This window comes from the organism of the source record quoted next, unplaced genomic scaffold (assembly GCF_019419815.1).
Source record: "Pyrus x bretschneideri cultivar Hongxiangsu unplaced genomic scaffold, Pyrus_bretschneideri_v1 Contig77, whole genome shotgun sequence".
In the NCBI taxonomy this organism is placed as follows: Eukaryota; Viridiplantae; Streptophyta; class Magnoliopsida; order Rosales; family Rosaceae; genus Pyrus; species Pyrus x bretschneideri.
The window spans coordinates 900,859-914,752 of record NW_025999817.1 but is presented as its reverse complement, the minus strand read 5'-3'; the positions used below and the strand labels follow the sequence as shown (position 1 = coordinate 914,752).

General features: G+C 36.4%; 1 long non-coding RNA gene across 1 annotated transcript; it reads left to right on the top strand.

Moving 5' to 3' along the window:
* The first annotated feature begins 7,749 nt into the window (after positions 1-7,749).
* On the top strand, positions 7,750-10,708 carry LOC125472918. The gene is made up of 2 exons (XR_007254892.1): positions 7,750-8,243; positions 8,742-10,708. It is a non-coding gene; the product is annotated as an uncharacterized LOC125472918 (long non-coding RNA).
* The last annotated feature ends 3,186 nt before the right edge of the window (positions 10,709-13,894 follow it).

Genomic DNA, 13,894 nt, shown 5'->3' with positions numbered 1-13,894 from the left:
TTGACTAAAATTACCCATTGAATTTCTGGCGGGCTAAACAATAGGGTGACAAAACATTTAGCCCGACAAAATCCTTTCATGAAAAATGTATTTTTTTTTGTAGTCACGAATTTAGCGGATAAAGTTGTCATCCATGGACGAGGAGAATGACTCGTGTTATACAAAAGAGTTAATCAACGTATGTGCGATATATTTTCCATTTCTGTAGACTTTGGCGACTAAAAATATATTCGAGTTTTAACGGGAGGAGTAGTGGTTGGTTTTGCAAAAGTAACTGTCCCTCTAATTAAGGACGTAAAAGAAGGGGGAGGGATGGGCAGTACAAGTACTCTTTCTGTGAGGGAGGACTGCAAAAGTTGCTCTGACCACTTTTCAAACCTGCATTTTGTTTTGTCCAAATTTTGTTTCACTTTTGCAATTTCTGAATTTTGATCGGTTGGATTTTAATGTGTATGGAGCGAGAAACGACCAGAGTAAAAAAGAAAGTATACCAAACCAGTGTTTTTTTTTTTATAGGAAAATTAATGAAAAATGTTTGAAAATTTTGAGTTTTAGCGAAGAAAATAAAAATAAAGAGTAAAATAAATAGTATCAGAACTGATTTTTTTAGTGTTAAAATGTGGTTTTTCATTAAAGTGAACAGTACCGAGAGTTTTTCGTTAAAGTTTCCATTTTTTTTTCTAAGTTGGGTTTATGTTGGTGATCTATATTCTTAATCGCATTTCCAGGTTAATTACCAAGATACAAACCCATCTTTAACAAGAAACTTAAGATCAGGTACCAAGAAATATACTTGTATCTTTGTTAAGTACCACAAGAATTCATTTTTTAGCATTTTGGGTAGCACTTTAATCTAGCCATAAAGTTTTAGATTTGGTAAAACATATATTTGGTGTTTGTTACAACCTCAAAAGTTTTACATTTACTGAATTAGTTGCCATTTTTCTATCATCATGGATGCAAGACCCACTTTCTTTTTTCTTTTTGGTTAACAAACCACCCCTTTTCTTAGTGAATTATTATGTGGGCTATGATTGAGCCCAACTAACGACATTAAACTTGAGGCCTCATTTGTTTGGGCTATCTCAAAATTCAACCGTTGACCGATAATCTCAATTTTAAAAGAGAAACTTCAATAAGATTGTCTTGATTAGACTGATAGCTCTTAGATCATGTCAAATCACCTATTGACGGATGATTTTTTCGCTTTCAACCTCTAACTTGGTCTTTTGTTCTTAATATGAGACTTTTTAAACATCTCAAGACTTGAATCATATGCTACAACTTATGTAGATGTTCTTTTCCTTTATTATTTTTGTTTTTGTAATATACAATGATATGTTTAAGGGATAGATGATTTGAGTTAGGTCACGTAATGGGCCAACAATAACAACTTGATTCGAACTTACAATTAACGAGAATCAAATCCAATACTTACCGCTCACAAGTAAATATATGTGCTTAGGTGCGTTTGTTAGTGGCGAATCCGTCTTCTCATGTTTGCACGCCTCTTCGACGACGAAGTATCTGTGAGTGGACCCCTTCTAAAATGCATGATTTTATTATTAGAAATGCATATATGAAAAGCATGATTTTATGGCTACGTTTATGAATAAATCAAATTTACGCTTTATGAAATATCATAGCTTGATTGGCTTTTTCCTCACCTAAGCATCTCATAAGTACTCATTGAAAAGAGCATCGGTATAGTGTTCCTTTGTAGTAGAGGAAGCGAGGTGTTCGTCGACGTATTTCAGAGCGGTGTCTAAGATCGTCTGGAAGCTTTTTATGCTCTAAGTCGTCGATCAACGACTGTCTCCACTCTTCAGTCTTGACTGATATGACCATATTTATGCGACTTAGTTAGCTTGTTTTCTTACATTTATGTTGTTAGTTCATAGTTATTTTAGTGTTTTAAGCTATTTTCGTGTGTTTGTAGGTCCAATTGGCTAAAGTGGCAAGAAAGTGCAATTTGGAGTATTTTGGAGCAGTTTTGGGCTTGGAATGGTTAGCACATTCTTGGAGCAAGGTGGATGGATGAAATTGAAGACCAAAGGAGGCTAGGAATCTGCTAAAGATATGGAAGAAATTAATTCAAGACTTAGAAGAAAAAGAATCAACCACAAAGAAGGAAACATGAGTCAAACTTCCTTATTTTGACTTAGTCAATTCTAATCTTTTCCTACTTATGTTCCAGCTGCAAAGGGGGGTTCCTAATTGATTTGGGACACTTAAATATATGTTCTAGAAGCCTACCGCACCTCCTCCCTTTCCCTTTCCTTGCCGTGCAAGGAAGTTCATTTTCCTTCCCTTTGGATGCTGCCGCAAGTCCCTTTCCCTTTTTCCCTTAGGATTCTGACTTTAATTCTCCTTTTCCTTGTGGATTTAGGGTCCAATTCTTTCTCGAAATATTTAATTAAAGTTATGATCCTTTCCCTAAAATATATACCTTGTGCCGCACCCATTCACATATATACAATGACATACACAATTCAGCCATCATTCTTTACACACACAGCTGCACCATACCTAATTTCAGACCTATTCACCCTTGTGCCGCAACAAAGAAGAAGGAGAGAAGACCCCTTGAAGTCGTGCTTGCCATTCAAGATTGCTGGATTGTTGGAGCAATTCTAGGTGTATTCAATCTTTGTTTTCAATGTTTAATTTATATTTTCTTTATTTTGCTGTGAACATGAGAGGATAAACTCGTTTTAGCTAGAGGATACTTTGAAACCATGATTATATTTGCAATATGAATTGATTAACTCCAGTTGTGATTTCATAAATTGTGAATGCAATTTGCTTAATTGTTGGATTAAGAACTTATTCTTGTATGTTGATTAAGGGTGCACATTTAGTTTGCATGCATGAATTTGATGCTAGAATATAAGAGAGTCTCACATAATCGTTATGAACTTATATTCACAAGTAGTGAAGGTCGCTGGTCACGATCGTGTTAAGTTAAATTCCTGGCATGAGTATCATGATGTCATAGTTACGAATGCCTTGTTAATGCTTATGATTTTCACAAAGCTTAATGATCTTTGATTGTATCTCTATTATGATGTTCATGCAGGGAACTATTGAAGAATAATTTGGTTGCCGATGCATATTCCATCCAATTCAATGACTTAAGGAAAATCTGAGGGTTAATTAGTGATGTCACGATTAATCTGAGATGTTGAGGTTCATGGTTTATTGGAAAAGCAACTGGAAATCAATTTCTATGCAAGTGTGTCATGTGTGGAGAAGGACCCTCTAGCTAACTAATAACCCATCGATTCACCCAAATTCGTATTCCTTTACTTAGTTTCTGCAATTTACTTGTTTTTACTTCATATTCGTCAAAAACCCAATCCCCCTTATTTTGTTATGTCCAATTAGTTAGAATATGTCATAAAGTGTGTTTTTAAGTGTTTTGAGTCAAAACCAATTCAATTTTCATCCAAAGTAAGTTCTAGTGTCTAGTTTGAGTCTATTTGATTGTTTTGAGTTTTTTTGAATCTTTTTAGTTTGTTTTGAGTTCTTTGAGTCTAGTTAAGTGTTTTTAAGCCTAGGTTTGTGTTTTTAAGTCAGTTAAGTGATTATGATGCCGTCGATGAATACGAGTTAGACACGATGAACAACTTAAGAACACGTATCTATTGTGCTTATGACCACACTAAAGATCTTGTGCAACACGAGCCATTGAAACGGGATGGACATTACAATCACTTGATCGTGGAGTGGTACACTAATATGCAAATACCATATTGGCACCTAACCCGTCAAACTAACTTGATTAAGCACCAATGGAGATTGCAACAAGATGAAGATTAAAAGGAGCCTGTGGTGGAAGAATAAAGTTATTAGTTTATGTAATTTTAAGTTTATGTCATTTTAAGTTCATTTTAAAGTTATTTGTATGTTTTAAGTTTATTTGGTACTAAAAATAAATAAGAAATTACATCTATTACTAAAAATAAATAAGAAATTACATAAAGTACTAAAAATAAATAAGAAATTACATCTAGTACTAAAAATAAATAAGAAATTATACAAAGTTTGATGAGCTAGGATATGTGGTGCTAGAATCTTTTGCTAGGATATGTGTAGCTAGAACCCCCTCAACTTGTTTCCTCATCTCTTGCACGCCTCCTTCACACCACGTCTTTTTTTTCCGATGTCCAAAATATTTAGAATTCGGATACATTTGTAATACCTTGAAAATTTAAATATATGGAATAGAATATTCATAATTATGAATATGTGGAGAAAATCGAAAATAAATAGATTTATGGTTATGAAAATTTAATTGAGGAATTTTAAAATTTTGTTACCGGAAATTATTATAATTTACGTATTGGTATTATTGAGATTTTATATTATTTTTTGAGAATTTATATTAATTTATTTGAATTGAGTTTTAAATTAAACTAGTTATGAAGTTTGAAGTTTGGAAATTAATTATCTAAAATTCGTAGACCCTTCGAGGTCGCAATTTATATGTTTGAATAGATCTCGATCTCACGAACATGTAGGCGCAAACCGTTAGTGAAACGGAGTTATAACGAAAGTTATTAACGTTGAAAGTCAGGGGTATTTTTGTAATTTTAACCTTCATCTAGAAGGCTCCAGATTTTTTGGAGCCATGTGATATGCCACGTGTGTGGCTGGGATGAAAGGAAAAGAAAAGAAGAGTGAGAGATGGACGGCTGGGGATGAGAAGGAGAGAAGAGAAAGGAGGAATGGGACCAGCCAATCAGAAAGAAAGGAAAGGAGGGGAAAGGAAGGAGAAGAGAAAGAGGGAACCGAATCCCTCTTCGACCCACCGACCAGTCGACCCGACCCATCCATATCTTACGATTCTAGCTGCCGTTGACGATGAGACTGGTGCCAAAATGATCCTTACTTTAAACCCAGTCGTTCTCTCTCCCATTTCCACTCGAAAACTGATGAAATTGGATTGAATTGGGGAAAACCGCACCGGTGGGTGCGGGAAGGGTTCTTGTCATTGATCCTTCAATTCTAAAATAATTTCCTTCGATCACACCACATATAGTATCCTCTTGAGGCCTGGAACAAAGGCCATGCATTGGTTGGGGCGTCGGAGTTGTATTGGAATCGAATCAGGAACACCCAAATTTGAGGGTTTCTGGCGGTTTGAGGGTGATTTGTGGTGTTTCTCGGCCGAATTAGACTTCGGCCTAGGTATGAAAGTTGTTCATCTCATTAAACTCTACTTGCCTGTAAAATTTGGTAATTTTTAGAGTTAGTCAGAATTTGGAGTTTTCGTTCGCCGAAAAAAGCCACATGTAACAGCGCGTGGCCAGTGGGCCGATGCTGCCAATTTGTGCAAATTTTAATATTCTAAATATGAATTTGGTATCCATTTGATGTGTTTCGTTATTAAAACTAATGTTGGTTATTTCGGTTATTTGAATATAATTGAATATGGATTGGAAATGAGATGTGAACCCGCACGTGGCCAGTGGGCAAATACTGCCAATTTGTGCAAATTTTAATATTCTAAATATGAATTTGGTATCCATTTGATGTGTTTCGTTATTAAAGCTAATGTTGGTTATTTTGGTTATTTGAATATAATTGAATATGGATTGGAAATGAAATGTGAACTACGAAAGGCTTGATCCCGATCAAGGGTACGTAGGCAGTCTAACAGGGTTAGATACAACCTTAAATAATCGAGAATTATATTTTTTGGGAAGTTGATTTAAGAAAAGTAATTCGATGAATAAGATGAAATTAAGTCTTATGTTTTTGGTAAGTAAAGTTTGGTTGTAGATTTTGTGAGTAATTAGGAATTCAAATAAAGAATAGTGTTTAATGGTAGTAAAATAAACAAGAGTATTGAATTGGGCCTATCATTGGAATTATTTCCCGAACATAAATATTTTGGGGCGGGGCGTTACATCATTCCTTCTAGAGGCTTGTTCATAGTGTCACGATTTGGTTGAGCCATCCTTTCTTCTCTAAGCAACTAGCTTTCTCAATTAAGTATTTCTCTTTGTCTCTCATTAGCCGCATCACATCTCTCAGTAGCCGTTAAGATTGCTTCCATAGCCGCAACTTTTGCCTCATCTCTAACCGCTTCCTATGCCATGTTCAGTTCCCCTTGGTGCGCAAGTTCGTCCATATATTTTGTGTAGTCATTTTTAGAAGAACTCATTTTTTTTCTTTGCAACCTTTTTACCTTGAGGCCTTAGGGACCGACAAGTAGGTTGCATCTCCAACACTTTTTCAGGTGTCCCTTTTGTCTCTTCAAATGTGTTGTCTTCCTGTTCTACCGGGTGTGCTTCTGGCGAATTGTGTAGAGGAATGTCGTGCATGACAACTGCTGGACCGGTTGGCACAATTTTGTATCTAGGACAATGTTTGACAATTTCCCAACATTCCCATTTGTTGATTGATTTGTTGCTGTTCTTCGCATTGTAGAATGCTTGTGCTTGTAATGTCTACAAAATGTGGGTGTAACACAAATAAATAAATTAAAATATACATAAATAAAAAATATTGTCACCTGTTTCGCTAAAATTGTCCCATTATGCAGATTAGTGGACGCATGAGAGAGAGTGTTTTTCCAACAAGTAAACGCTATGTTGAATTTTTTTTCAACGACCTTGAAGACCTTGACTACTTCTTGTGCAATCTCCAAGCTTCTCACAAAACTCTTCCCTAATTCTGCTCCATATTTCTCGTAACCCCATCTCATTACCCGTAAGTGGGTCATGAGTAATGTGAACCCAACATTGACACAAAGTAACATCTTCGATGAGCTTCCATGTAGCTATTTTTCGACAAAAATATATATGAAAGCTTTGGTTGAAAGTGTTGAAAATATTGAAACTTGGTGTAAGGTAGAAGATGATGGTTAGGTATTTATAGAAAATAATAATAAAAAAAATTTATGTATTTTTAAACAATTTTTAATAATTTTTTATTAACTTAATTAATCTGGACCATTGGATTTGAAAAAGATTCAAATCCAACAGCCCAGATGTTGACATGTGGGCCAACGGTCATAATTCTAACCATTTGTTTTTTGTTTTTTTTTTCGTATTTTTTGGAACGAAAATCGTTGATTGTTGATCTTGGATAGAACGGCCCAGAAATCGCCACGTCAACTAGCTGTTAGGTTCAAAATTGAAATTTTTTTTACTGTTGGAAATCCAACGGTCCAAAAAACTAGCAGTTCGAAATCCAACGGCCCATAACGAGCCACGTGGTCACTCACGGATGCAAATTGGTATGCTGCAACAGCATGCCCCACCACTTTTTTTGTCGGGGACGCGCCCCCACTCGCATGTGTTTCACACGCGCCTGACCAAAAAAAAAAAATTCAATGGGCTTTGACATTAGGCTGACGCAAGCCTGACGTCAGATGGCCCGTCCCATAGCTCAGCACATTTTGGGCTGGCCTAGAGCAAAAAAAGACGAGGCTGCCCTATTTGTGTGTTGTGAGCCGGCCTACCCACAAGGGGTGGACTTGCTCTTAGAGAGCGACCAAAACATTTTCTAGCTCAATCAATTTGCACAAATATTTTGACTACAATCCATAAAGGAAAAACATGAGAATTCTTAACCATCCGCCTCACCAATTTAACCACCCAAATAATTGTCTTGCCTTTACGATCACAGATTTAGTGTTAGAGAAATTCCCCAAACCAAGGAACAACTCTATCCAGATAAGTAACACAATCAAAAGAAGAGAAAAAGAAGAAACTCAAAAGTAATAACTGTCCAGGTTTCATATGTGGATTGGTTTACTAAATAGTTGGTCAGACAAGTGTAATGTGGTGTATGGGTTAAGCCTAACAAAGTGTAGATAGTTAGGCTGCTGCTACAACTACAAATATTCTGTTGTAACCTTTCACATTCATTCATTACAAACTGTTCTTATTTCTCTCTCTCCCTCTAGTTTTCTTCCGTTGTTCATCTCTCTGAGATTTCTGCAACCTTTACATTATTCTAGTTTCAATTCAATACTGTTAATGTGGTATCGAGCCAGAGCTCTTCTGTGGGATTGTAGCTCCTGGATTGGAAGTTTTCGAAGTTGACATCTTTGGGGATATGGATTCGTCTGGAGTGTTTCTGCATCTGGGTTTCGAGTTCAAGAATTGAAGATTTTCTGGGTTTTTCTCCAATGTTTCCTGCAAACTGTATGGCTTTCTCATCCATTTCGGCGACTGTGACCACCATTGCAATCTATGCTACAAAAGTGAGATTTGAAGAAATGTCAGGTTCAATGTTCGAAGTTTTACACCATATCATTCTTTCTTGATTTGGGGTACTTTTTCTTGCTACAAATTAGATTCATTCATATGAATTTCTTTTGAAATGTTGGTTAAAAGTAGATAATATTGTGAAGGCCAATGCCATTGTCTGATTAATTGCAGTTGATATTGTGATTTGAGTTTGTCAAAAAGGCCAAAGCCAACAACCCTTTTGGATTGAATCTCAAGGCCAAAGCCATTAGATTCTGAAGTTTATCTGATAGTTGTAGTCAGTTTCTTTCTTTGGTTGAAGAAGTAGTTTCTTGATTGAAAAGTTAGTCTCTTGAATGAAGAAGTGATTTCTAGTTAATCTTGGAAAAATGGGGTCTTCTGTGATTAAAATTGAAGGAGTACTTTGAATGTTAACAATAACACTCAATAATAGCAATTATACTAAGTGGTCCCTTCAGTTCAAATTTGTGTTGAAAGGGTATAAATTGTTTGACCACTTTGATGGATCTGCAGTTTGTCCTCCTAAATTTGTTCTAAATACTGAAATTGGTGTCACTAAGGAAGTCACAACAGCTTTTCAAGACAGGGAAACAACATATATGGCATTGTTGAGTCTATTGATTGCAACTTTGACAGATGATATAATTGAACATGTTATTGGATGCAAAACAGCTCATGGAGTGTGGACCAATCTTGAAGAAAGATATGCCTCGGTTTATAAAACGGAAATCATCTCAAGACTGAGTTACATACAATGCAAAAATGAGGGGATTCAATGGATAAGTACTTGCTAAGAATCAAGTCTATAAGGGATCAACTGACTACTGCAGGAGAATACATCTCTGATAATGATGTTATGACTGCTAAATTGGCAGGATTACCAAAGGAATATGCAACTATATGAATTGTGATTCTTGCAAGAGAGTATACTATTTCAATGAAGGAGTTCAGGGCACTTCTTTTAGGAGCTGAAAGAGAAAATGATGTGGTGGGTTTGACTCATAATATGTCTGCTCTATACATGTAAGGATCTTCTGCAAATTCTCAATATCAAAAGGGAGCATCTAGTTCCGATTCTTCTGGTGTGGAATCATCAAGTACAGTAGGCAAAATAACTTTAACTCAATTGCCTGCATTTGGTTCTCAACAATCTGTGAACCAACAGCCATATTTTCCTGATTCCTCAACAGGTTTTGCTGGAATAATGGAGCCTCCCAATGATGGGTTTTCTAGGCAATCTTCTGCACCATCAAACTACATCGACAGTCAATAAAGATACTACAATGGTAATCACCAGAGAGGAGGTGGCAACTTTAAGTCTGGATATAGAGGAAATGGGTCTAACAACAATAGGCATAATGATTGGTCTAGTAACACTGGTTTCAGAACTAATCAACAACTTGAATGCCAGATATGTCAGAGAAGCGTACACACTGCTCCAAATTGATTCTTCAGAAATTCTCAAGGTCCTCCACAGGGATATAACACTTAATGTCAAATTTGTGGCAAAAGAGGGCACACTGCTCTAGAATGTTTTCACAGAGGCAATTATTCATATCAGCCTTCTGGACCTCCACCATATATGACTCATTCCTTTCAAAATCAATTTCCTCCAGCTATTCCAAATCCACCCAACTTTGCTGTTCATTAATCAAATTAGGTTCCTCGACAGCAAATTCATATGCCAGAGGTTCCATATCAAGTTCCACTTCAATGCATGGGTTCTCTGCTCAAGGATCAACATCACATTCCAATCAACCATCTTGGATTTTGGACACAGCAGCTTCACATCACATGACAGCTGATCTTGCAAGCCTTAATCAAGTTGCATCTTTTGAAGGTTCTGAGAAGATAAAAATAGGCAATGGTCAAGGTTTACCTATTAAGAATTTTGGTTCCATAGTTGTTAAAACACCATCACGTTCATTGGTTTTAAAGAAAGTGTTGCAAGTACCATCAATCACAGTTAATCTCATGTTTGTGCAACAATTATATGGAGATTTAATTTCTTGTTTGTCTGTCATGACACTAATTTCTTTGTGCAAGACAAAGTGCCAAAGGTGATCTTGTACAAAGGAAGGAGTAGACCTCAGCAACTGTTTCAGATTCCTGTATCTATAAGATAGTGTTCAAGTGCATTTGTGGGATAATTGGTGAAGTCTTTAGCTTGACACCACAGATTGAGGCATCCAGCTAATGAAATAATGTCAGTCATGCTAGTTAAATCTCAAATTGCTGCTTCTATAGATGATAGTCACTCAATATGTTCTGATTGTATCTATGGACAAATGACTAGGAAACCCTTCCCTAGTGACTCTTCTAGGTGTGTTTTAACATTTGATAGAATTCACTTGGATGTATGGGGTCTTTCCTCTGGTCTATAGAAGGTTACAGATACAATGTTGTATTTGTGGATGATTGTACAAGATTTCTGTTGTTATTTCCACTTTTCAATAAATCAGAGGCTTTCTCCACTTTTATTAAGTTCTACAAGTTTGTTAAGTACAATTTGGAATCAAATATTAAATCTCTACAATCTGATGGAGGTGGTGAATTTACATGTAATGCTTTTAAAGAATTCTTGCAAGATAAATGAATGGTTCACAGAATATCATGCCCTTGCACTCCTTAGTAGAATAGTTTAGCTGAGAGAAGACATCGTCATATAGTTGAGACTGCAATTACACTTGATGAATGCTGCAGAATTGTCACAACAATGGTTATATTCATGTGCTCATGTTGTGTATCTAATCAATAGAATGCCATGTAAAGCTTTGCATATGAATTCACCTTTCTATGCATTTTTTGATAAACATCCAATGTTGAGAGACTTGAAAATATTTGGTTTAGCCATATACCCTTAACCTTAAGCATTACAATGACGATAAGTTCCAATCTAGGGCATCTATATGTATATATTATGGGATATGCTGCAGGGTACAAAGGTGCAATTTGTTAAACTTGCAGTCCCATAAATGCTGCTGGGTACAAGGGTGCAATTTGTTATAACTTGCACTCCAAGAATCTTATTCTTTCAATACATGTTTTTCATTAGGGCTGGGCAAACAGGTCCTGGAGCCGCGGGTCTGGGCAAGTTCATGCAGTATGGGGCGAGTTCGGCTCAGGTCTATATATTGTAAATTCAAAACAAGGCGGGACGGGGTGGGTACAAATTTCAGAAAAAAGAGCCCCCAGCCCGAACCTTTTCCACCGTTTATTATAGGGAGATTAAATGTCCACCGTTTATCTCTAACATATAGGTTATCTCAAATTTTCCAGAGTCTTCCCGACTCCTCTCGATCTCGATCTCGATCTCGAAGTCTCCCATCTTCATCTATCCATTAATTGAACGACTTTCTTCTACGTTTCAGCAACCATTTCTAGCCTCCAGATCTCGACACGAGCTACGCTGTCTAATCGTAGCGAGCAACGTCGTCGAGTCGTCTCCAGCGGCGCCGTAGAGGTTCGGTCGGTCTCCTTAAGCAGCTTCTTTGTTCTTCTCGGGTTTGAATTTGTGGCTGCAATGCGTAATTTACAAATGTTAAATTATGTTGCTGTATCAAATATTTCTTATTTCAAGTTTGATTAGTCCCATTACAGGAATTCGAAACACTACCCTCAAGCTCATCTACTCCAAGATCAATCCCAACCCTTGTTGTCCGTCCTAGATCGTGCACAACTCTAATATTACTTTCGATCTCAGCTTTTGATAATGAGGAGCTTACTATTATTTCAAATTCTGCAAATCACATGAAGCATAATATGAGAACTAGATTGCAATCAGGTGTTATAAGTAGAAGAGATTATACTGCATGTTATGCTGAATTACCTAAGTTAAAGTCACTTCAATTAGATGATGATTACATGTGTTATGCTGGCTTTTTGATTCTTGGCTGAGATTGTGGACTGTGAAGAACCTAAGAATTTCAAGAGTGCAGCATCTAGTTCTAATTGGAGCGAGCAATGCAAGAGGAGTATGATGCATTGAAAGCTCAGGGGACATGGATTTTTGTGCCTCCCCCTTGAGATAGATCTGTTGTTGGAAGCAAATGTGTTTATAAGGCTAAAAGAATCCAGATGGCAGTGTTGCAAGGTACAAAGCTCGACTAGTTGCTTAGGGGTATACACAGGAACATAGATTGGATTATTCTGAGAAATTCAGTCTAGTGGTTAGGCACACTACAGTAAGGCTAACTCTTGCACTTACAACTTGTCACAAGCGGGAACTCAGACCACTGGATGTCAAGAATGCTTTTCTGCATGGTGAGTTACAGGAAGAAATATTCATGAAACAACCACGAGGTTTTGTTGATCAAAAGTGTCCAGATTATGTATGTTGGTGAAGTCACTATATGGACTTAAACAAGCTCCAAGAGATTGGAACTCAAAGTTTACAGGAGTGTTTCCTTCTCTATGATATAAGCTTATTTGTAAAACATGTTGGGGTTGATATTATCATTCTACTTCTCTATGTAAATGATATTATATTGAGAGGCTCAAATTCAACAAAGGTCTCAACAGTCATAACACAACTCAGTGAGATCTTTGATTTGAAAGATACGGGAAGATACGGGAATATTGACTTATTTCTTGTGATTACAGATGGAGTACAAAGAAAATGGAGATCTGTTTGTGAGTCGAACCAAGTATGTAAAGGAGCTGCTCAAAAAGGCTGGTACGAGACATGTAAACGAGCACCTACACTAGCAAAACCTCATACACAACTTCTTATGTCTGAAGGAGAACCATTACATGATCCTAGTTTTTACATGAGTTTGGTTGGGGCACTTCAGCACTTCAGTACTTAACGTTTTTATTACATGATCCTAGCTTTTACATGAGTTTGGTTGGGGCACTTCAGTACAAATGGGAGGTACTTCAGCAAGCGGACGTTGTGCTTTGTAGTTTCTGAGAGGCAGAATCGAAGAGATTTCTACTGGCTTGGTAGTTTATGAGCAATAGAGTATTGTTGGGGATTTCTGAGAGAGAGGGCGAAGTTTCTGAGAGAAAGAAATGGAGATGAAAGCAGAAGTCGCGGCTTTGTCGAAGCAGAATTGCTGCCTTCCACATTAAACAAAAACATTTTATCACTCACTGGATGTATGTGAGAGCCATGAGGTTTTGAATCATGCCTAAACTTCTAATAACAATGGGTAAAGCATTTAATGAAAAAAAACCTCTCTTAATATTAGATATATATTGAATAACATCACTGTAAGTGAGGTTTCGATAAGATACAATAAAATTTGGATTTGTGAAATTTCATTATTACTCATCATTATTCTTGTACGATAGAAGGTTAAATAGTCTTTTCACTATTTTTTTATTGACAAACAGGAATATATTAATACGTAGTTTACATAAAAATTTAAAATTAGCCCTTCCTTTCCTTCCCTAGTAAAAACCTTAAAAACCGGCCTCCCAGTTCCACGTCCCATTTCAACGTTTGCTGCCTTTCCAATTTATTTATTTGTAAAAGAAAACTTTAGAAAAAAACAAATGACGTATTTAAAACAAACCTCCAACCATTAAGTATCTGATGATATTTCTTTTACTTAAAATAAGAGATCTTAAGTTTGAATCTCATGTATAACGAATTTGATATCAAATAAGGCTGTTCATTATATGGTTTAGCTGAACCCTTCTTCTTCTAGTGTAAAAATATT